Source organism: Microcebus murinus, chromosome 5 (assembly GCF_040939455.1).
Source record: "Microcebus murinus isolate Inina chromosome 5, M.murinus_Inina_mat1.0, whole genome shotgun sequence".
Lineage (NCBI taxonomy): Eukaryota > Metazoa > Chordata > Mammalia > Primates > Cheirogaleidae > Microcebus > Microcebus murinus.
Window position 1 is genome coordinate 45,838,178 of NC_134108.1, and position 24,385 is coordinate 45,862,562.

The 24,385-nt window shown below is 39.1% G+C and overlaps 1 long non-coding RNA gene across 4 annotated transcripts in view; it reads left to right on the forward strand.

Annotated features, from left to right (window-relative positions):
* Positions 1-2,535: 2,535 nt before the first annotated feature.
* Positions 2,536-24,385, forward strand: part of LOC142870941 (uncharacterized) — a 58,302-nt gene continuing 36,452 nt past the window's right edge. For 2 of the 4 annotated variants that reach the window (XR_012919289.1, XR_012919286.1), the window contains exons 1-2: positions 2,536-2,732; positions 15,691-15,802. This is a non-coding gene — a long non-coding RNA (uncharacterized LOC142870941). Of the gene's footprint in view, positions 2,733-13,798; positions 15,442-15,690; positions 15,803-20,567; positions 20,681-24,385 lie in introns of those variants that run through there. The other 2 variants (XR_012919288.1, XR_012919287.1) reach the window with 2 other exon arrangements.

Genomic DNA, 24,385 nt, shown 5'->3' on the forward strand with positions numbered 1-24,385 from the left:
TCAAATAAAAGAAGATATTTTTGTGCCCTTAAATAATTATTCAATACTTATTCCCTTTTTATATTCTTTACTACTCTGTATCAGTTGATTTGGCCTATTTCAGGCCACAAACCAATTGAAGACAGAGAGAGTCTAATGCAATTCATATTGTGTTATGTTTTAGAAGTTAACAAATAGTGACTTATAATTAGTAGTAGTGATGAGCTTTCTCTGAAGCTCATGAGAAGTAGATCATTTAGAGTCTAACTTAAACATGCCTAATTATTTTTTCAAGTACTATCTACAAAATGAAACAGAAGCAAACACAAAATGAAATAAAAATATATTAAAGAATATTTTTAGTTTGTTTCAAGTGAACTTAAGATAACACATTTGAACAAATAAGGAAGAGTGAGTGATGCGCACCATCTGTATATCATAAGAGTATTTGTTATGATGACTAGCAAGATGACAGGAGACACAGCATTCTGTGCTTGGATGTTAAAGGACTCAGTACCAACCACCCCTTTTTCCTCTGCCTGAATTCAGAATCTATTGAGACCTAAACACCTGCAAGAGTCAGGGAGGTGGAGAGCAAAACATTAATATTACCCATATCTTCTGACATTTGGCTGTCAGCAAGGTGGGTTTGCAAATACAGCTATGTGCCACATAATGATGTTTCAGTCAATAACAGGCTACACATGCAACAGTGGTCCCATAAGATTATAGGGGAGCTGAAAAATTCCTATCATCTTTTGACTTTGTGGCCATGATAATGTTGTAATGCATCACATTACTCATATGTTTATGCTGATGCTGGTATAAATGAATCTACTGTATTGCTAGTTGTGTAAAAGCATAGCACATACAATGACGTAGAGTACATAGTACATAATACTGATAATAAATGGTTATGTTACTGGTTTATGTATTTATAATACTATACTTTTATTTGTATTTTAAAGTGTACTCCTATTTATTGAAAAAGTTAACTATAAAACAGCCTCAGCCAGGTATTCCAGAAGAAGGCATAGTTATCATATAAGATGACAGCTCCATGCATATTATTGCCCCAGAAGACCTTCTGGTGGGACAAGATGTGGAGGTGGGAAACAGTGATATTAATGATCCTGACCCTGCGAAGGCCTAGGCTAATGTGTGCGTTTGTGTCTTAGTGTTAACAAAAAAGTTTAAAAAGTAAAGAATAAAAAATTTAAAAATAGCAAAAAGCTTATAAAATGAGGATATAAAGAAAGAAGATATTTTTATACAGTTATACAATGTGTTTGTGTTTTAAGCTAAGTATTGTTATAAAAGAATCAAAAAGTTAAAAAATTTAAAATTTATAAAATAAAAAAGTTACAATAAGCTAAGTTTAATTTATTATTGAAGAGAAATATTTTTATAAATTTAGTATAGCCTAAATGTACAGTGTTCATAAAGTCTACAGTAGTGTACTGTAATGTCCTAGGCCTTCACATTCACTCACCACTCACTGGCTCACGCAGAGCAACTTCTAGTCCTGCAAGCTCCATTCATGGTAAGTGCCCTATACAGGTACAGCATTTTTTAGATCTTTTATGCCATATTTTTGCTGTACTTTTTCTATGCTTAGATACACGAATATTAGTGTTGGGGGCTGATTCTGGTGTTATGCCTTATACTAGTCATTCACTATAGCCTGTAATGTACGTGCCTGACGCAGCAGTAGTCAGCATTTTCTTCAGACACGGTTGCTGCCCTGTGACTTGATAAGAGGCCTGAGTTGTTGCACATAAGCAAATGCTCCCAACTCCCACAGGGAGGGCCCCCATGGTGGGAGTCTGGAAGCCATGAGAACAAGAACAAGAAGAACTCTCCCAAGAACTGGCCCCTGATTGATGGTTGGTAGTCAATGACGGGTAAGACTCCCCATGGAGGGGGGTGACCTAAAACAGGCACAACCGTGGGGGCCAGCGAGGAGCCGCCACCTGGGATTGAGACCAAGAAGCACTTCAAATGGCTGCATTGTTTTATGTTGCCTATCTCGGCCTTGGCTTTTGAGCTCTATCCGGCACCTTAACTTTAGTAACTGTTTTGAGGTCTGAGACCATGGGAAATTGTTCCCTTTTGAAACAACTCCGGAATTGACTGATATCGCTGCTATGCTCAGTTGCTCACGTACAAGGAACTCACCTTGGGTCTGGGGAGTATAAAAATAAAGTGACCAGTGCATTGGTCACTCGAGTCATTATCATGTCCATGTGGGTCTGTGTTGTTATTTTATGTTCAGTGTCTTCCCCCGTCCTGTAATTGGGACATGACATACTAGTGTGTTACAATTGCCTACAGTATTCTGCACAGGAACACACTGTACATGTTTGTGGCCCAGGAGCAATAGGCTATCCCACACAGCATAGGTGTGTAGTAGGCTACGCCACCTAGGTTTGCGTAAGTACGCTCTGATGTTCACACAACGATGAAATTGCTAAAGATGAATTTCTCAGAAAATATCCCCATTGTTAAGCAATGCTTGACCATACCTCAAAGACATGGGCAGCTCTGGCCAATCGCAGGGCCTCCCTCATAGGGGCCACCTGAGTGACACAGCGTGGAGGAGCGGAGAGCATGCTAGAAGACACTGGAGAAAGAAGACATTTTTGCCTTTTCTCAAACCCATCCCAGGACACTCGCTCCTCCTTTCAAGGCAGGAGGCTGAACAGCGCTGGGGCTGGGGTGAAGCAAATGCGGCAGAGCTGGGCTAATACAGGGTGAGAAGCTATAATTATTTAAGATTTTGTTCATCATAAAATTGTATGCATTAATTATTTTTTATTTTACTTAAGAATATTATGGGGGTATGAATGTTTTGGTTGCATAAATTACTTCCATACCATTTCAGTCAAAGTTACAAGTGTGTCCATTACCCAGATAGTGCATTGTACCTGTTAGATGTGAATTTACCAATTAATTTTGATTTTTTTAAAAAAAATATTGCATTAAAAATAATACTTTTCTCGATTATTGAGTTTCTTTGATGCCTCCTCAAATTTTGCACCTGAAGGGAGTGCCTCACTCCCCTCACCCTAGTCCCAGCCCTGAAAAAATGTCAAAAGGTAACACTAACAGAGGCCCTTCCTGATAGGCATTCAGGAGCAGGGGTAGGTATATTCTTACCTGGCTGGATGTTTAATAGCTTTATAAACCACATTCTATTAAAATTATGCTAAGATACTCACATAGTCTGGGAAGCTTTTCTTTCTTTAGTCATTATATTGGATATTTCTTGTTTTAAAAGTAAAAACACAAAGCAAGACAAGTATCAGAATGCTGGAAAATGATATAATGTTCAATGATGCTACCAGATAAAGTTGGTGCTAATGATCCTCAGAACCAAGTTATTCTTTGAAACAAGTACTAGCTCTGCCTTGCTTTTTCTTTAATTAAGATTCACAAAATATTTGAATATATATGTGTATATATATATATATAGCTAGTATGAAAAATGTAAATGCACAGTTGGATTTGTGGAATTTAACGCATGAATGTATCCAACTAAGTCTTCAGGCGATGTCTATCCGAGGTCGGCCTGTTCTTTGACAAGTGCTTGCCTGCCTTTGGAATTCACAACACATTCCAGAAATATCATATCCTAACTGGCTTGGTTGTTTACTCTGAAGAGAGCATATTTGCACCTCATTTTTCAACTCTTTAGTTTGTTTACATTGAAGCAAAACATTCTCATGCAGGAAGAGACTAGATACTCTTTCTCAATGGAGGGAGAGCTTCTCTTTCCAGGGTCAGGAACTTCATGTCTGTAAAGTTAATTACCAGGAGACTGGAGACCAGTCCTTGAGGCTCCATGCCTCTGTCTCTGACCTTTGCCAAGGGCAAAGGGTCACCACAGACATGTCACAGGACATGTCATATGCAAATGATGGAGTATAGCTTTAATGTTAATAGCATTGTTAGCTTGTTTTCTGATGCTATAATGATTCTCACCAATAAGTCATTTTGGTGGATTTGAGAGAGCTCTGTTCAAAAAGTGGAATAGTCCAGAATCCTTACCCAATTAACTGTGATGTCTTAAATCCTCATAGCTGCATTTGCTGTAATGGAAAACATTTCACATTTGGATAAGATCTAAGCAAGTCATTGAACTAAGTCATCAATTTTGTAATTTTCTAGGTTTTGACAACTCAAAAATATTATTTCAGATTGATAATATTTTTTCCTATAAACAGCATCTAATAGCTTAGCCATTGAACCAGGTTCAGTCAATTACAAAAGTTTTAACAATTCAAAAGAATTATTTCAAGTTCATAGCTTAGTTCTGGGAGGCTTTACTAAATGAATACCCAGGCTATGCTGTCCAATATGGTAGCCACCAGGCACATGTGGATATTGAGCATTTGAAATGTGGCTTGACTGACCTGAGATGTACTGTAAGCATAAAATACTAACAGGCTGTGTGTATTTCTGGGTGTGGTGGCTCACACCTATAATCCTAGCATTTTGGGAGGCTGAGACGGGAGGATTGCTTGAGATCAGGAGTTTGAGACCAGCCTGGGCAATAACGAGACCCTGTCTCTACAAAAATTTTTTTAAAAAATTAGCATGATGTGGTGACACATGCCTGTACTCCCAGCTACGTGGGAGGCTGAAGCAAAAGGATCATTTAAGCCCAGGAGTTTGAGGTTTCAGTGAGCTATGATGACGCCATGGCACTCTAGCTCAGACAATAAAGTTAGACTCTGTGTCAAACAAACATGCAAAAACAAACAGGTCTTTAAGATTTAGTTGAAACGCTAATATTTTGGGTATAATTTATTATTGAAATTTATTTCACCTGTTTTGTTTAAACTTTTAGACAGTGCTATTAGAAAATTTAAAATGACATGTAGCTCACATTCAATTTCTATTGGACAGTGCTCTTCTAGATGCTTGGGAAGTAAACACCTTGGAGAGACTCTGATAATGATGTGTGCATTTATACTTCCTTTGAAGTATTACAGAAGCAGCATTAATTTATACAAAACTCCTGTGAGGAGAATAGGAAATGCTTCTTACTAACATTTCAAGGAAATAACTTCAAAGGATGTTGTCATCTTAAATATGATTCATAAGTCAGAGAAAACCTTGGGTTCACACTTCAGAGGGTAAACATTTAGGGTCAGCTGTTTCCCTGGTTCCTGGTCGTGTGGGAGTCTGACTTCACTCCATTGCAGCTAGGATGAGAATAGTAGCCGAACTCCTCCTCAGATTTATTTAAAAGCAAAAAAAAAAAAAAGAAAGAAAGAAAGAAAGAAAGAAAGTCTTGGGTTGGGGGTTTGGGAGTTTGAGGGTGGGGAGTGGTTTTGAATTTGGGGAGTTAGGTGCAGGTAGTAATTTTCATAAAAGTACCTAGCAGAGAGGAGGTTCTCAACAAATGTTTGCTACACTGAGATAATGAGATGTGAATTTAAATAAAAGCCTCATGTTGCCAATTAGTGCTGGCTCTGGGGAGGGCTGCGGTACTGTAGGAGAACTCAACTCCTTGCTGCAGTGACAGTGGCTCCTGCTCTACCATCGTGCAGCCACAGAGTTCGTGGATCACTGGGCAAATTTCAGGCATGAGGAGTCTGGAAAATAGTATTAGGGAGAGTTCTGAAAGATTAGGAAAGGTCAGAGATCCAAACGTATCCAGAAATCATGCAAAATATCTGGTGTTCCCGGAATTTGAAAGTGTTGAGAGGTGAGGATTCAAGCAGACGAGCTCTACTTCACAGAAGTGCAATCCTGGAGGTCAGGGTGGGCACGAAATCATGAACTCAGGGAAGGAAAGGTGGTGCTGGGCTTTAAAGTCTGTGAAACAAAGCTCGGCTTAGCCTCTGACCCTCTTCCTGCCTGGGCAGTGACCGCCCCCAGGTCGTGTGTGAGTCTGACGGTACTTCATCACAGCCAGGATGGGAACAGTAGCAAAGCTTCAATTCGTTGCGTGGGTTTGGAGTTTTGCCATATAAAATGCGAGCGAGGCCTCTTTAGTTGCTCAGTTGTGGTTCCAGATTGAAGGAAAAAGACTGAAAATCAGGGCTTCAATCCTCTCATGGCTCTTCTCATCACTAATTGAGAGAGCAAAATTGTCTTTTCTCATCATTACCACAGCCACTAGGTGATCTAGATGTGTGGTTGCATACTCCTCTGGTCTTCATGCGTTTTGCTCACTTTGGGGAGCAGAAATAAAATAAAAGCTATGGCATGGGGGAAGTTAGCATAGGACTACCTGCTTTCACTGTAATAACCTGTGAAATAAACTTAGTTGGAAAGCTCTTGTCTCAAAATGACTGCAGGATATCAAATGTGAAAGCTGCTCCTTTTAACCTTGATATTATGATGAATAAATGATGCCTAGCAGAGTACATGCCTTTATGTAACCAATCCTGTGCCCTAATCAGGGTTGAAATCATAGCCTTTTGTGCCTTATTGGATTTTGAAAAAAAATGGCAAAATTAACCATGTAAGCAGTAGCTGCTAAAGAGATGTGATTGTTCTGTTGCCCCATAGGAACATATGGGGGAATCTTTTGTGCTATTATTATTGATTTGAAATCAAACTGGTGACCAATGTATAGTCTAACAGCTGCCCTGTGACCGTCATTTATGACTTATTGATGGAGTTCAAATGGCAATTGGCAGCTTTTTTCCCGCCTCCAAGAACCTGAATCACACCTTCTTCCTAAATAACTTCTGGATAGACTTGGTCTCACTTAAAAGATGGGTCTGTCTTTACCCCATGACTAGAGATGTAATGGCTCATAAAAAGTAGATACAGCTCTCAGATTTGAAAATATAGCACTTTTCCTCAGCACTGGATTTACTTAGAAAGTGGACATCTTCAAATTCTTGGTTATGGAACATCTGAACAAGCACAAATACTTTTACAACCCATAATTGTCAGTTTCAACCATTAAAAAAATGCATGGCTTTTAGTGGATTAAAGAGTTAGATTTCAAGCATTGAGTCTTCCCTCCTGCCCCCACCAAATCTAGCAGTCTTATAAATACAGTGTAAGTTCTCATGCACTATAATTATTGTGGTCAATTATGCTAAACCAAGCACATAGTTCTTCCTCAAACATTTTCATAACCAAGGAAAGAGTTGCCTTCATGACTCACTTTTAGAGATGGACTAACCTAGTTTGGTTCATGTGAGAGTTGAATTTTTTTTTGCTTCCACATTTAAGATGTGCTGATATGTAGGGGAACCTAACTAAATTAATTCTCCCTTGCCTTGATTGGTACCAGATGGAAAGAGATGAAAAATTAGGCCAGAATTTTTAAATTCTGAGGATAGCCTTGTAATGAGCAGCTCTCTTGCTTATCGAGTCATTTATGACTCGACACTTGCTAATATAATGTAGCTTTTTTGTTGTTGTTGTTGTTAAACAGCTTTATGGAGGTATAATTTATATACCATAATATCTACCTGTGGTAAGCATATGATTTGATGATTTTTAGTAAATTTATACAACAGGGCAATCATCACCACATTTCAGTTTTAGAACATTTCCATTATCCTAAAAGTTCCCTTGTGCTCATTGATAGTTGCTCTTCCCTCTGTTCTTACCCCAGCTCTAGGCAACCACTGATCTGTATCTTCTCCTTATGAATTTTCTTCTTCTGAACATTTTACATAAATGAATTGTATAGTAATTATGTTTATTGTGTCTGAGTTCTTCTTTGGAATTATTTATATTGTAGCATGTGTCCGTAGAGCTATCCTTTTTGCTGCTGCATAATTTTCCATTGTATGAATATGGCACTATAAAAACAATCCATTTATTAGTTGATGGACACTTGGATTGTTTCTGTTTTTGGCTATTATAAATAATGCTGCTGTGGATATTCACCTACATGTCTGTGTGGACATACATTTTCGTTTCTCTTGTACATATTCCTAGGAATTGAATTGCTATGTTGACTAGTAAGTTTGCATTTAAATTTTTAAGAAACTACCAGCCATTTTATAAAGACACTGTGACATTTTATATTCCCACTGACAGTGTATGATGGTTCTCATTTCTCCATATCCTCATCAATATTTAGTATTGCCTGTCTTTTTGATTATAGCAAGTCTAGTAGATGTACAGTGATTTGTCATTCTGGTTCTAATCTACATTTTTCTAATGAAAAATAGGTATCTATTTTTCATCGACTTAATTAAGCATTTGTATATCTTCTTTCGTGACATGACTTAAAATATTTTGCATATTTTTAATTGGGATGTTGTTCTTATTAAGTTATAAATGTTCTTAATATATTCTGGATATAAGTCCTGTGTCAAATATATGATTTGCAAATAATTTCTTCTACAGTTTGGCTTGTCTTATTTTTTTTTTATCAGACAGAAGCACAAATATTTTTTATTATGATAAGGTATAAAAGTTTTAAATTTTGATGATGTCCAATCTATTAGTTTTTTCTTTGATGGATCATAATTTTGGTGTCTACTAAGACCTCTTTGACTAATGCAAGGCCATGAAAATTTTCTCCTGCATTTTCTCTTGAAAGTTTTCTAGTTTACCTGTTGCATTTAGGCCCATGAACAGTATTGAGTTAGTTTTGCATACCATATGAAGTGTCTTAATCCATTTGGGCTGGCATAACAAAAAAATACGAATTGAGTGGCTTATAAACAACAGAAATTTATTTCTTACAGTTCTGGAGGCTGGGAAGTACAAGATCAAGGTGCTGGCGGATTTTGTATCTGGTGAGGGCCTGCTGCCTGGTTCAGAGATGGTGGTGTTTTCCCTGTAACCTCATATGTTGGGAGGGGTGAGGGAGTCTCTGAGGTCTCGCTTAGAAAGGTACTACAGCAGCTCCCTCCTTGTCCACAGGGGATATATGTTCCAAGACTCCTAGTGGATGCCTGAAATTGTGGAGAGTACTAAACCCTATGTGTGTTTTTTCCTATGCATACATACCTATGATAAAGTTTAATTTATAAATTAGATACAGTAAGAGATTAACAACAAAAACTAATAATAAAAAAAATAACTATAACAATATACTGTAATACAACATATTTGAATGTGGTCTTTCTCTCTCTCTCCCTCTCTTTGTCAAAGTATCTTACTGTACTATATGTAACTGAAACTGCAGAAAGTGAAACCATGGGTAAGAGAAGACCACTATAATTACTTTCATGAAGGAACCCCCTTTATAATCTAATCACCCCGAAGTCCTCACCTCCAAATCCCTCACTTTGGGGATTAAGTTTCAACATATGAATTTTGGGGAGATGCAACATTCAGTCTATACATGAGGTAACAGTTTAAGGTGTTTTGTTTTTCCAATTTTTTTTCTACTAGATGCTAATGTGACTTTTGTCTTTTATTCTACTGATATGGTATAATATGTTACTATTACATTAATTGAATTATATACCATGACCAAGTGGGATTCATCCCAGGAATGCTAGTTTAGTTTAACACTGAAAATCAGTTATATATTCCTGGATTTGGTTTGCTCATGTTTAGTGTCTATGCTCATGAAAAATATTAGTGTATATATTTTTTTCTTGTGGTTGTTTTTATCACTTCTGTTTGGCTTTTTAATTACTTTCAGAAGAATAGAATTTGTAGACCTTCTTACTTAGTGGCTGTTGAAGGCTGGAAACTGTACCTGAGATGTAGTATCACATGTGGGAAATTCACAAAATTATATGATGTAAAGCCAAGAATGAGAATGCAAGAAAATATTTTGAGGCAAACAGTTCTACCAAGCTAAAAAGAGAACTTGATTAAGTGGAACTGACATTTTACTAACACTATATAGGAACAAACTGAGACAGAGTTATTTTTTCCTTTTATAGCAGGAGAACTTTTATGAGGATGGAGGCCCAGAGCTGAGTCAGGTACACATCTATTAGCATGAGTGGTAGTTTCAAATCCATTCCACACTCTCTACTGCCGCTGACAACAGACAACATCCACAGCTTAAAGATGAGAGTTTGGCTAGATGTATTTTTCATTTCCTTTCACTTGCTCCTTATTTACTTTCTGGTCAAAGTAAATTTAGTTCACTCCTGGGACATTTTATTATAAAGGATTATAGTTTATCCCTTTCCAGAGTTTTCAATGCTACATCAGTGTGTCTGTGACTTTAAATGATTTCTGCCGAGGTACCTGCTCCTGAGGTAAAATGTGAGGCAGGTGGTAGTACTTTTAGCAATATTTCTCCCAATAAATCAGTTATTTCCTTGGAAATAAATCCACATACTGTTCCTAGAAAACCTATAAAAGCTAATGTCTCCCATATTTTGGATAAGCGCTTTGTGGTAGGCAGAACAATACCTCCCTCCTACCCCCACCCACGCCACCCCAAACCCAAATATGCCCATGTCCTAATCTCTGGGAACTGAAAATATGTTAGGCTACATGGGAAGCGGAATTGAAGTTGCTAATCAGTTGACTTTAAAATAGCAACATTATCCTGGATTATTTGTGTGGCCCTAATGCAATCACAGGGTCCTTAACAGTGGAAACGGGAGGCAGAAGTGGAGGTCAGAGTAATTGCAACGTGGGAAGAACTCAATTGTCCACTGCTGGCTTTGAAGATGAATGAAGGGGCCATGGGCCACAGAACAGAGGGGCCTCTAGTGCCTGAAAAAGGTAATAGGAAGACAGAAAATGCAGTGAGGAAGAGAAAGAACAAGGTTATAGTCAAGGGAAAGCCCCATCTAAGGATCTTGTCCAAGCATCCTGAGGGCAGAGGTCCAACCACCCTGATCACTATGGCATAACTCAGGACCTAGCCAAGTGCTTGATACTGTTAAGTGCTCTGATATTCTGGCCATAGGTCTTGGTCCCTTCTATCAAGGGATTCACAGAGTATTTGGGGAAATAAACATAATCAAATTATTGAAGGAAAAGCATGGTAAATACTGTGACAGAAAGATGAACAAAGTGCTATGGAAACTAGAAGGAGCTACTTGTTCTATCTCAGAACTTGGGAAAGACTTCATGCAAAATGTGGTATTTGAACAGAGAAGGATAATCAAGGCTTGGTCTGAAGAGAGCCAGGCCTGTCCTGGGAATAATGAGAATGTGGTAGTAGAAACAGAGCACAAAGAGGCTGGGATACATGTGGGGCGAGTAGGCCAGGCTAGGAGTTTCTACCGTGGCCTGGGGAACCTGGGAGACAGTAGGGCCCATATTAGTCCACTTTCTGCTCTGCTGCCACAGGCATCTTCTTAAAAAGGTAAGTTTTATGATGTCAATCCCTTTCTTTAAAGCCTCAAGTCACCCTTAACCATCACACAGTATAACAAAATATGGGTTTTGACAGGGTTCAGAATATACTGCCCCAAAATATGGCATCTTGGAATTTGAGAACACAGCAGAAGCAGGAAGGTCTCTCTGACCTTCTCCTACCATTCTCCCCTGAAATAGGCTATAAAAGAATTCTATGACTTTCCTTTAAAGTAGGTTGTAAGACCCTTATCCCAGAGGGATCCTTTCTGTACCCGGAAAGAAGATATGAAGACACAAAGACACATAAAAGAATCTGAACAAAGAGGCCTTGCTAAGTTCCCCCCACTTTATCATCATTAGGTCATACTCTCTTGTCTTCTGATCATACTTCTGCATAACTATCCATAAAAATATATATATTTCCTTATTTCTTCAGGTCTTCATTTCTGAAATCTCCTGTGTCATGTAAAGCTGTGGTCCCCAACCCCTGGTACTGGTCTGTGGCCTGTTAGGGCCTGGGCCACCCCCCACATACACCTGTCATCCCAATCCAGGCAAAAATTGTCTCTCATGAAACCAGTTCCTGGTACCAAAAAGGTTGGGGACCACTGATGTAAACATACATTAAATATATTTGTATGCTTCCCTCTTGTTAATCTGTCTTTTGTTATAGGAATCTCAGTTATAAACCTAGCTATGAATGAGGAAAAGATTACTTTTTCTCCCCCAAAGCTTCCACATGCTGATGAGCCCTCTAGATAGACACCAGTGTGGAAGTCCTATTGTGGAAGCTGTAGTGCACATCACTGTGGCCTCAGCTCCACCTCCTGGTATCCATGTCCTGGTACTGTCCCCTCCCACACTGTAAGAGAGTAAGTCTGTGTGACCAGTGGAGTAGAGAGGAAGTGATGTTATGTCACTTCCAAGGCTAGGTTATAAAATACACTATGGCTTCTGCCTTGGTCTCTCTTTTGGATTAATCAATTAGGGGGAAGATAGTCACCATGTTGTAAGGATACTCAATTAGGCAATGGATTGCCCCATGTTGCAAGGATCTGAGGTCTCTTACCAATAGCCCTGTGAGTGGGCCATCTTGGAAGTAGATTTTCCAACCCCTATCAAGCCTGCAGATAACTGCAGCCCCAGTTGGGATCATATAGATTCAGAGTTTAATAAAAAGACTCAAGAGATAAAGCAGGGCAGGCACAGATAATTAGGTTCAACATTTCCCATGAAACCTGAAGAGATTTGTGGAGTCTTCTATACTTCTATTGATCAGAATTGACACACATGTTGAGACTCACTATTCCTGATCCCAAGACATATGGGGTCTGGTTCAATTGTGCATGTCTAATTGATGACAAAAACTTCATTTCCTGACTACAGAGCTAGAGTTCTTGCCACTATATGGTGCTATCCTTTATAAAAATGGCTTAATTTAACTTCTTTAATTGATATGAGATAACTACTCACTTGCTGAACATCAGTCATTCAGCTTGTTAAGAACTACTCATCTAGAAAGAAGATAGTATGATGCTTTGGAGTGAGAGACAGTGCGAATGCTAATTGTGGCAGGCTGAATAATGGCCCTCAAAGATATCCAGATCCTAATTTTTAGAACCTATGAATGCCCCACCTCATATGGCAAAAGGGATTCTGCAGATGTAATTAAGTTAAGGATCTTGAGATGAGGGATTATCCAGGTGGGTCATAAATGTAATCACAAAGGTCCTTATAAAAGGGAGGCAGAGGGAGATTTGATAAAGAAGAGAAGGTGATGTGATAAAAGAACACGAATAGAAAAGGTGAGGCGATGACCCATGAGCTAAGGAATGAAGACAGCATTCACCCTGGTAAAGGTAAGGAAACAGATTCTCCACTAGAGCCACTGAAAGGAACCAGCTCTGCCGACCCATTGATTTTAGCCCACTGTACCTGATTTCACATTTCTGACCTCTAGAATTGTAAGAGAAAAAAATTGTGTTGTTTTAAGCCACTGAGTTTATTAAGATTTACTACAGCTGCCATAAGAAACTAATTTTACTAACTTATCTCCAATAGGTTCTAGCTCTATTAGTTTGTACAAGACAATCTTTCTAAGGTTCTGTTTTCTCATCTGTAAAATGGAATAATTAAATGCCTATTTTATAGTGTTGTGGGATTGAATAAGATCATTCATGTAAAATATTCAAGATAGGACCTGATACATGGAAAGTTCTTCGCTGGCTATGGATTGGGCCTAGAAAGGAAATTGCAACATTTTTGGCCTCTTTTTGAAAACTTGGGTAGAGTACAAAGCAGCTCTTGGAATATAGAAGGAGTGAATATTTATTAACTATTCCATAGTTCTATCAGGAACACTGACATCTATTTTCTACTTCCTCTCTGACTATCTTTTCCCAAGGGTGTGGACCACAAGATGGGAAAAGGAAAATAGGTACAGTGACTGGGGAATAACCCAGCATGAGAGAACTAAAGAGGAGTTTGAAAGAATTTCTTTGCCTATTAGCTGCCTTCTGAGATAGCCACACAAAACAGGTGAAAAGTTATCATATTTATAAAGATCTCCTGAGAGGGAATGTCTACGCTCTTTTCCGGTAATTTCCCTTGGTACATATAAAGCCTGTTCTTCGGTTTCAAAGGAGACTGTACTGACGGCAGCACATTCATTCTTACAAAAATATAAAATGTTTTTGTTTTTGGAAGTTGCTTATTACCCAATGTTGCCTAAAAGAGCAAGTTATAAAGCAGCCATGTGACAGCTGGCCATGTTTCTAGCGCAGCCTCAGGACCACTGAAGGTGTGGAGCTGCATAGCTACAGAAACCTTTTCTTTTCCTCATCCTAGATTTCAAAATTCTCTATTTAAAAAGAATTATAATAATTATATTTACTTGGGTTATTCATCCCTACAACTACACAGTTTTCTGTAGATGCTTGCATTTTCTATTTTCTACCAATTTATCATCTGTGCTCTGTTGTTGATATGTCTTATAGCATGCACATAGACTAAGTGTCCTGTGGGTTCCTTCATGAGCCCCGGCAGGCACGGACAGCATCCATACAAACACTCTCTTGTATAATGCTTGGTGGAACAGCCTGTGCTTCATGACTGCTTTATGGTGATAGAGATGATACTATAAAATGAAGCCAAAGGAATCTTTTGAAAATAGGGTCTGATGCTCTTGGGTCTTCATTGGCTGTCTCTCCATTTACAGAGGGAAGATCTGAGGAACAACTGTTGTATCACATGACCATGGCCGAATAGTGTAAGCCAGTGGTTTCCTAAAATTTTTGTCCTGTTAATCAGAGAGAACTTGTGGAAATAAATGAATCTGACTGCTTGACTTGAGTTCTAGAGCCAGAGCTAAGAAGTGCGGTCCCCGACACAGGAACAAAATCAGTCTGAAGCCAGATACTGGGGTGTCATTTTCTCTAATGTGGAGACTCCACTACCTAAATTAGTGAGGGAGGCAGACGTCTCCTACCTAAAGTGGCCTTGCTTGGCCAACAGGCTGACATCTGAGGTAAAGCTCACCTCTACCTTGGGGCTCACCGCCTCACTGGTGCCATCTAATGTTGGCAGTTCACAGTAGCCTTGGTAGGTCTCTTTGGCTGTTTTAAAGCCACTGCTTCAAGTTAAAAGCCAGGCAAAAAATTGCTTTCCTTCATCCAGACACCCCTATTGTCCAAAATAGGTGGGAGATAAGAAAAGGCATCTCCAGAACTGATGTTCTATCTCTCTCCAGATGAGAGAGGCTTTTGCCAGCCATTTGCTTTTCCGAGAAATCAAAATTTAATATATAACTGGAAATCCTCCCAGTGATTGCATTCAGTTCATAGGTTCTAGGAGAAAAGATGAAACTTAGACTTATTCCCACTCCACACAGGAATAAATACTGTGCTAATTGCTTCGCCAAAATCTTGTAGATTTTGATGCATTTTGTCTGTTTGCATGAGATCAGCAACGCTTTCCTATTCCCACATAAACACTGAATCCTGTTTATAACAGCAGGGCAGGATCTCAGGATCTGTGGGGAGCATTCACAAAGCGCTCCAGGCTTCTTTTTTCTTTTTCTCAGAGACACCAGGAATGTGCCTTTGCGCTGTTTTGCCAGCATCCTTAAATCATGATTAATTTAAAGCCCTTTCTCTCCTTGGTGAGGCCTGACACAAGCAACTGCTTTTCTGTCACATTGATTTTTCTGTCCTTGCAGATTCAGAGCCAGGGTTGAGTCCTCCTAACAGGGTGAGTTCTCTGACAAGGAAGTTTTGCAACCTAATTTACAGCTGGAGTCAAGCTTGTCAGTGAATGCCAGAGGGGAACTGTCGCAATCGCTGGTTAAGTATGCATTTAATAGTGTTTATCCAAGCGAGTTTGTGATTTCTTCACTCTCTGCAACAAATATGCTATTTGTAATACCTATCTTCTTTAATCTAGGTGTTTGAAAAATGTCTCTAACGTGTGTGGGCTAGAATGCACTTTGTTTTTCTGTAGGTTTATTCGTTTAACGAGGGCGGTCTCTGAGGAACTTATGAAAAACTGCCTGCCATCTTTCCAAATCTTCTCTGTCTGCAGTGACCATGTCTTAATCCTGAAGGAAAACGAGGTAATCTTTTCAAATAAACATTCTCAAGGATGTTTAGAGGGAACCCAATGGCTAGCATGGAGAACCTCCTTCCAGTGCCTGAAAAGAGTTATATCGAGGGAGTACAATTACAGTAAGTTGGAGTGTTTGTAAGCATTTGGTATTTTGGGATGATTAATAATAATAAGCCAAATTGCAAGCAATGATCTGAATTTGAGTGTGTGTGAGTATGAGTGTGTAAGTGTTCAAAGAGCCACTGAGGCTCTTGTGTCTCAAAGTCGTTGGTGGAAAATGAGGCACAGAGGGCTTAAAATCTTGCCATAGGCCAGTTGCTCAGGAACTTTGGAAATATTTGAACCTAAGCCCATTAAGTTTCACTGGGCTAACCTGCCTCTGGCAACAGTGAATATGAGATGAAGAAACATTTGATCATTAAATAAAAAGGAGGCACTGAAACACAGGCAATGGGTTGGATAAAACTTATTAATGCAATAATCCTAGTCTCAAAGAAGCTGACATATAATAGAAAAATGAATAAACAAAAATTATTTGAATTAATTAGTGTAATTAAATCAAAACATCTTGTATGCTGGAATTTATCATAGTATTGACAACATAATTTTGTATTTAAAATACATTTTTTTTAAAACCTGTCTCTTTTCCTTTCTGGTCTGTGGGTTTCTGAGGGACAAACCTCTTTTCTTATTTGGATCTGAAGCCCCAGGACTTAGAGTGCTGGTCCTGGCACAAATGAGGTCAGAAATAATCGAGGACATGAATTTCATCTTGACTTTGACATTTTTGTCTCCAACTGTTTGTGGGCCTGATTTTTTCTATTTAATTTATTTATTATTATTTGTTTAAGGTGCCTGCACATTCCCAAAGCATCTTTATAGCATACCCCACCTAATACATGATGTAAATACATTGTTAACTTTGTTAAAAAATCTTGAGCAGTACTGTCCAATAGAAATATAATGTAAGCCATGTATGATCTTAAATCTTAATAATAACATTAAAAGAGTAAAAAAAACTGGTGAAATAATAATTTTTAATAGTATATTTTATATAACTAATATATCTAAAACATTACCATTTCAACATGTAAATAGAAAATCAAATTCAAAAGATATCATAGATTTTTTTTTCTACTAAGTTTTAAAAATCTGATATGTATTTTACACATAATTAACATCTTCATTCAGACCTGCATTCAAACCAAACAGTAGAGTACCACACTTCAGTGCTCAATTGGCATATGTGGCCACCGTATTGGTCCACACAGCTCTATAGTTCACAAGTTGACATAGAGGACATTTTCTTTCTGCCTAGTGTTCAGTCCCTGCTGTTATACTACTTGGCTACTGCAGTCTGGGAATGACCCCATCCCCAGTGGTGCACATGTAAACTGGAGTGACCAACCATCCCGGTTTTCCTGGGACACAGGACTTGTGATGCTAAAACCAGGACAGTCCTGGGAAAACCAGAACGGCTGGTCATCCCACATGTAACCCAGGCCTGTCCAAGCAATATATTTATCCTCCTAGCCACAGTGATTGGTTCAGACACAGAGCATATAAACCTGGTTGCTAATCATGGGATTTTTATGGGAACCACTGGGAAAAGAATTTATACCTTCTGCTATGGTTGTTATCTAGTGCTTCAGCTAACGTTCTTTAACAGTAGGAGGGGAGAGCCTGGTTGAAGGTATTATCTACTTTGGAGGAAAATCACAGTCAAGGAAAAGACTGATTTTTTGATGATTTATTTTTCTTTCTTTCTTTTCTTTTCATTTCTTTTTTTTTTTTTTGGGGGGGCTCAAGCAATCCTTCTGCCTCAGCCTCCCTAGTAGCTGGGACTACAGGAATGCACCACCATGCCCGGCTAATTTTTTCTATATTATTAGTTGGCCAATTAATTTCTTATTTATAGTAGAGACAGGGTCTCGCTCTTGCTCAGGCTGGTTTTGAACTCCTGACCTCGAGCAATCCACCCTCCTCAGCATTCCAGAGTGCTAGGATTGCAGGTGTGAGCCACCACGCCCCGCCTTTTCTTTTCTTTTTTATTTTTTTCCTGGATCCAGCCACGCCTGAACCTACCCTTGAACTTTTCAGTGAGTCGACAAATTCTTTACATTTATCTTCATTGTTTAAGCCATTGAGGTTGAATTTCCATTATGTGAACCTAGGATAGTTCTAACAAGTTAAGAAAAAGTGCAAGAAATCTAGTTGGAAGTCTTCAGTCATAAGACTCAGAATCAAGGGTTGTCTATTTTCTTATATGTAGGTTCCTGGAGCTACTGGCTTGTGTGTGTTTATGTTTTTTGTTTTGTTTTGTTTTGTTGTTGTTGTTGGGTTTGTTTTGCTGCCTAGGAACAACAGGTACCTTTGTGGGGCAGGGGATTGAAGGCAGTGAAATGGCTGCATGCTGGCAATAATCTATGAATTTGTGGGGATTTTTTTAAAGTAAGAGGCAATGAAGACCTGCTGTCTTTCCTCTACTGTCTCTTACTCCCTTGCTCTCAGACCCTGGTGCTTTGCTCGTATTGTGGGTGTTTTGCTCCACCATGATGACTCTCATGATGAAGCAAAAGCCTCATTCTAGGTTTTGGGACAATCTACAGTTTAACAAATCCCAAACTGTGGGCTAGGGACCCTTGGGAGTTTGCAGAGCTGCAAAGTAGGGCATCTCAAAACTCATTCATCCATTTATCTTTTCTTAATCAGTGAATACTAAAAGTGCAATCATTAGCACGTGGAAGGATTATAAAACTTTTTGACAGTTTCAGGAGAAGAATAAGTAAGCATTCGATAGATAAATGTTATTGAGCTACTAATATGTAACTTGACATGGTTAAGTGCCATATGTGAAGCACTTAACATATGTCAAAGCATCATATTTAGACTTCATAGCAGTCTTATAAGGCTGTCATTATTATCCTTGTTTTGAAATAGAAAACTAAAATTATTGCATTTTCTTTATTCATTATTCATTTAATTAATTTCATTTTATACTACTGTATTCCCAATGACTTTAATATCTAGTGGAGAAAATAGGCTTACAAACATCCAATTGTAATGTGGGTGTAAGTCTATAAACAAACACCAAGGGAGAGGAGAGGAAAGGCCCCGGACAGCAGAAGGAGGGACAGAGTGTGGGCACTGACAGAGACGCCCTGGAAACACGGTGGGTGCCTGAGCTGAGCCTGACACACGAAAGCTTATCTTCTCTGCTGTACTTCTTTACCTTTCTCAGGAGAGAGCTCCATTATTTCACAATGACAAATTTTAGTTTGTTTTTCTGCATCATGGTGACATAAGGGACAGAACTTTGATTTGTAAAGCAAGAGTTGCATTCTTCACCATGGATTTGTGACTACTGAGACCCTTGGGCCAAGTCTCTGAAACATTTGGGGCTAGAGTTTCCTCCCTGTGTAGTAAAGCAGGTCAACCAGCTCATTCCTAACAGCATCCTGTCCCAACTGGAGACACCATGAAGCCTGCAAGTCGTGCCCACCATTTCCTCCTGACTGTCTTGTTAAGAGTTATTACCTGGAAATGCAGTTCGGAAGCAAGGCATTACAGCAGGGTGGAAAGGGAGCTCAGCTTGCAGGGAAAAATTTCAACTTGTTTTATTTCTACCTATATCAAAAAATCGTCCCACTGTAACTTCAGGGTGTCTTTACCCAAATGTATCATATGACATACAGTGAAGATCTGGCAAACCAGATTGACGATGGCAGAGAGACAGAGTTTCACCCAATGCGTCAATGTAAGCACGATTAGAGTCACAGTTGAAGAGTAGTGAGTTTCATCAGATATTTAGTTAATATCATTAAGGTTCCTTTAGAAGTGAAACAAAACAAAGCAACAACAACAACAAAAATCCCACATGTTTATACATATGTACTTTCAAAACATTAAATTCTTAATCTTATTATAGAATCTGGGTTTTCCAAGAAATCAGCTTTCTTGTTGTTTTTAATTTTGTTGTGTCTGGGAGTGCATTTATGTATGCATGTAGCTATGAGATCAGGTAGAGAGAGGAAGGAGTGGGGAGGGGAGAGAAATACATTACTGTCTGTTGTATTGTTCCCCAGAGTTTAGTATAGATGCCCCAGCTTAAAAATTGAAATCATTTTAAAGATTATATTAAAAAATGAGAAGGCAGGGCAGGGCATAATGTCTCATGTCTGTAATACCAGCACTTTGGGAAGCTGAGGTGGGAGGATCGCTTGAGGCAGAATTTCAAGACTAGCCTGGGTAACATAGCAAGATCCTCATCTCTACAAAAAAACTAAAAAACAAACAAACAAAAAATGGGTATGGTGGTGTGCACCTGTAGTCCTAGCTACTCAGGAGGCTGAGGCAGGAGGATTGCATGAATCTAGGAGTTTGAGATTATAGTGAGCTATGATGATGCCACTGCACTCCAGCCTGGGCAAGAGAGTGAGAATCCATCTCTAAAAAATAAAATAAAGTAAAATAAAATAAAAACAAATGAAAAAAGTGGAAAGGGAATAACTGTTTATTGAACTTGTGGTACACTGAACCTCTTACAATGGATTTTTTGGTTTCAAAAAAACTTCTTAATGTCGATAAATTAATGAATTTTTTTTACTTAAATGAAAATATCTCATCATGTTTTATGAATAAATGCGACAGTTTGTACACCCTATATATTAATATACATTAGGCCTATAATTCATAGAAGACTTTATTTGACCTCCATTAAGTAGATGTTTTTCCTTAGTGCAGGTTGAAATTGATATTTTGCTTCTCTGCAGCTAAACATGTGACAGTCTTGGTCGCATGGTGGCTTCAGCAGAGGGGTCCATATACTGGCTGTCATGATGCTTTTCCAGACTTCACTGTTTCTCAGAAGGACACCACTACAGGGGTAAGCCCCAGGTATTCAGCATGACGCACTTGGAAAGTCGTCCAACTCGTGATGTCAGAGTCACAGACTTCATGCACACTCATCCAGAGCTGATGTATCCAACATCTGTTTCCACTAATTATTGAATAACACTAGCAAGAAGCTTTCTGGTATTTTTCACATAACCTTTGATACTTTAAATGAGGCCAGTCCACGCTCATACTGCATCATAATTGGCATGGAAAAGCCAATGGAAAATATCATGAATTGTTAGCATCAATCATCACTGACAACTTCCTGTTTAGTATGACTGCTACTCCTGCTACTGCTGCTACCATCTCTTAAGCTACCATTTATTACAAATTCAAATCCTTCACCATACCAGAAACAGGTGTAACTTTAAGGCATAGCTTCCTCTCTCTGCATTTGCCTCCCCTCTTTGTGTCTCTTTTCATCTCCCCTAGAGCTTTGGCTTCACTTTGCTCAGTCTGTGACTACTGTCTGCAAGGGAGCTAATTTTTATCTGGCTGTGAAGCCGAGCAAACTAATCATACAGAATTGCCTTGCCACGTATTTTAGTCTCTTCCTGTTTGGAATTAATCTATGTATTAACAACTTGCAAAGCCTTTGAAGCTGGGCTTGGGCACAAAGCTGCACCACAGTCTGTGGCTTACAGTGCTGCTTAATTGTCACACCAGTGTCACCCACCCTGTGCTTACCTAACCCACAAGATAATAAGTAATTTAGTTAGATATTTGGGCTGCTCTCTAAAGTCAAGTACCAGATTGGTATATAAAAAATGTGGCTTGGACATGTGGTTGTGTGAGCCATGGGAATATTTACTATGGGGATCCCATTGCAAATCCTTCAAAACATTTGCTTCTCATGCCTTTTGTCTTTTCTCTCCTGAATATTTTCTGCTCTCCAGCATGCCCTTTCTACGTAACAGAAGGGGTCATATATGCCTTGGCTAAAGGTTATGTTGTTTAGATCATTCATGTGGAGGCTCAGACATAAGAAAAGTCAAGTTTGCCCTGAGCTTTGCCCAGCAGTCCCTGTCCCCTCCATCTGCCATCTAGCCACTTACCCTGACCCATTCCTTAAGGAACTTGCCATGAAAAATCAGAAACACTCCTTTGTTTGTCTTTCATTCATTTATCAGATACAAGCTGCAGACCTACTGGTTGGAAAGCACTGAGTTTCACAGTGAGGATCACAAAGAAATATAACATCTGGTTCCTATTCTGGGAGGGTCACCTCTGTTCACTCACTCCTCCCCTCCTGACTCAATCTACTAGATCAGCTGCAGAGGGGCTGCCTCTTCCTGGAAACCTCTACTGAATTATAAAAGCTGGGGAAATTGGAATTTAGCACCTTCAAAACCCCACCTCCTTTTCCAGATGTGCTTTCTTTCACTCCCCAAAGTGCACCTCATGTGACAGCCAAACTACACCGCGGAGCATCCCCAAACCCAACCTGTCCCTTCCTGCCTGCATGACTCATGGAAGGGCTGCCCTCCACCTCCACAAGCTGCTCTGCCCTCCAACACTGAAGGAATTACATCCCTTCTATTTCAACAGCCTATTTTAAACATGTCTTCCTATCAGCTGGATAAAATTCTCCTCTTCCTATAGATACAGAGAAAATGAGCCAAAAAACAAAACACAAAACCTTTGGAGTCTAAAGAATCTCATTCTGCACTTGGGCTCTGCTGCTTACTAATCATGTCCCAGTGGAAGAGTCTCTGGGGCACTGTGAGCCTTAGTTTCCATGTCAGCAAAATGACATCATAATACTGCACAATGATTATGAATTTTCAATGAGGTAGTTTGCATAAACGGCCTAGCACAGTACCCGGCACTCGGTGGGTACTCTACAAATGCTAGTCAGCATCCCTTCCCGGAAACCTCCACTATTAAATGATGTCTTCTGCAGCTGTTTGCAGGCTTATCTCCTGTTAGACTCCAAGCTGATTAAGAATAGGCACTACCGCTATTCGCATGGGGTTCCCTGCACCCTTGCACAGTGTTTTGTACCGGACGTATGCTAAGGCATATTGGAGACATCAGTATATTGCTGTAAAAACACAAATGACCATAGGTCTGGGAAGAGCCAGGATCAGCAGGGTGAAAAGTGGGCCTGGGGGGTACAAAGCCCAGGCTCTTTAAAACCTTTCCCTTGGCTCAGCAAGGTTCTCGAGGAAGGGGTGGTGGTTGCAGAGAGAAGATGGCAGGCTCATGTGATTTAGGGCCATAGGGTGACCTCTCTCTGGGGTCACCCACAAGATGAATCAGGAAAAGAGAGAACAGAGATGGGGCCAGCTGCTCCCAGATCCTTAGACATTCTAAATAAGGGGGAGAGACTTGGTCTTCCCTGATTAATCTTTGATGATTTATTCTTTGGACATTATTTAAAAGGAACATTTTAAAGTAAATTAATTGTACTCCCATGACCCTTTACCTTACTAATATCATCAAAAGAAACTAGATCTTGAATTTTTAAAAATGCTTGATTTATTTTCTGTGACTTACAAACTCCTGAAGAATATCAGTTTTTATTTTTGAAATTATAAATAAAAACTCCAAATTTTTCAGCAATAAGTTGGAGCATCCCAAGTTTGAAGCATTTCAATTTTAGCAAATGAGAATTGAGGAAGAGGTGTCACAGACATAGGTAAAGGATAAACATGTAACGTTAAGACACACAGAAATGGGAAATTATTGGTTGTCTTCAAAACAGACAGTTCCCCTTCTACCCTACTGACCCTGATGCTATTTCTGAGTTTGCATTTGTCCAGCATGACTTGGGTAAATTATGATTAGTATAAGCCAGTAATTGTTAAAGTGCAGGTAGCAGTCTATTAGTGGGTTTTAAAATCAATTGGAGGCACTGAAACTTGGTAGAAGACGGTTGTGACAATCCAAGTGAACAACGATTCAGTGGGTAGAATCAGAATTTTTAAAAATAAAATATAGTAGCATAGAGAATAAGATAGAATGAAAAATATTTGTATGCATTGCACAGAAAGGTTGAATTTTATCTTCTCAAACTTTCATTTGTGTTTTATGGATGCATAGAAAATGCATTTATGTATGTACTGAGTTGGGATATATAATATATGTTTTGCTATGATCATATCTCAAAAATTTTGCAAGTTGCTGAATTTGTCTGGTTTCATGTTGCTTTGTTTATGAGTTGCCTGGTGGCGGTGATGTAGCTCTGGCCAATGAGATGTCAGGGGAAGTCTGGTGGGGAAGGCAAAGGAGGGGTGAAAGTGTGGGCAAAGATTCTTCACTTAAAAGCATAGTGCACAGTGGAGCTATGGTGTTTTTGTTCCCACCGAGTGTTTTCATGTCTGCATGCGCTTCATGGAACTGTGGCACCATCTTACAAACATGACAGGAGCTCATATGTGATCATGTTGAATATAGCTGAGTGGGAATATTGAAATCTGGGTCCTATGTTTGATTCCAAACTGTGGTATTAAATACCTCTGGAACTATTCTACCTGTAGGTTTATCATATGAAATAATAAATCCTCTTAGTGTTTAAGCCACTTGAGTTTTTTGTTTTGCTTTGTTTTGTTTTTTGTTACAGCTGAAAGTATCCTAAAAGATAAAGAAAGGTTATTTTAGGAAGGGCAGGTAAATCAATCCCTGGTGATAGGTCTGGTGGAAGGCAAGTTTGGAAAAGTTTGGTCAGATCATGAAGGATGTTGAATCCCAG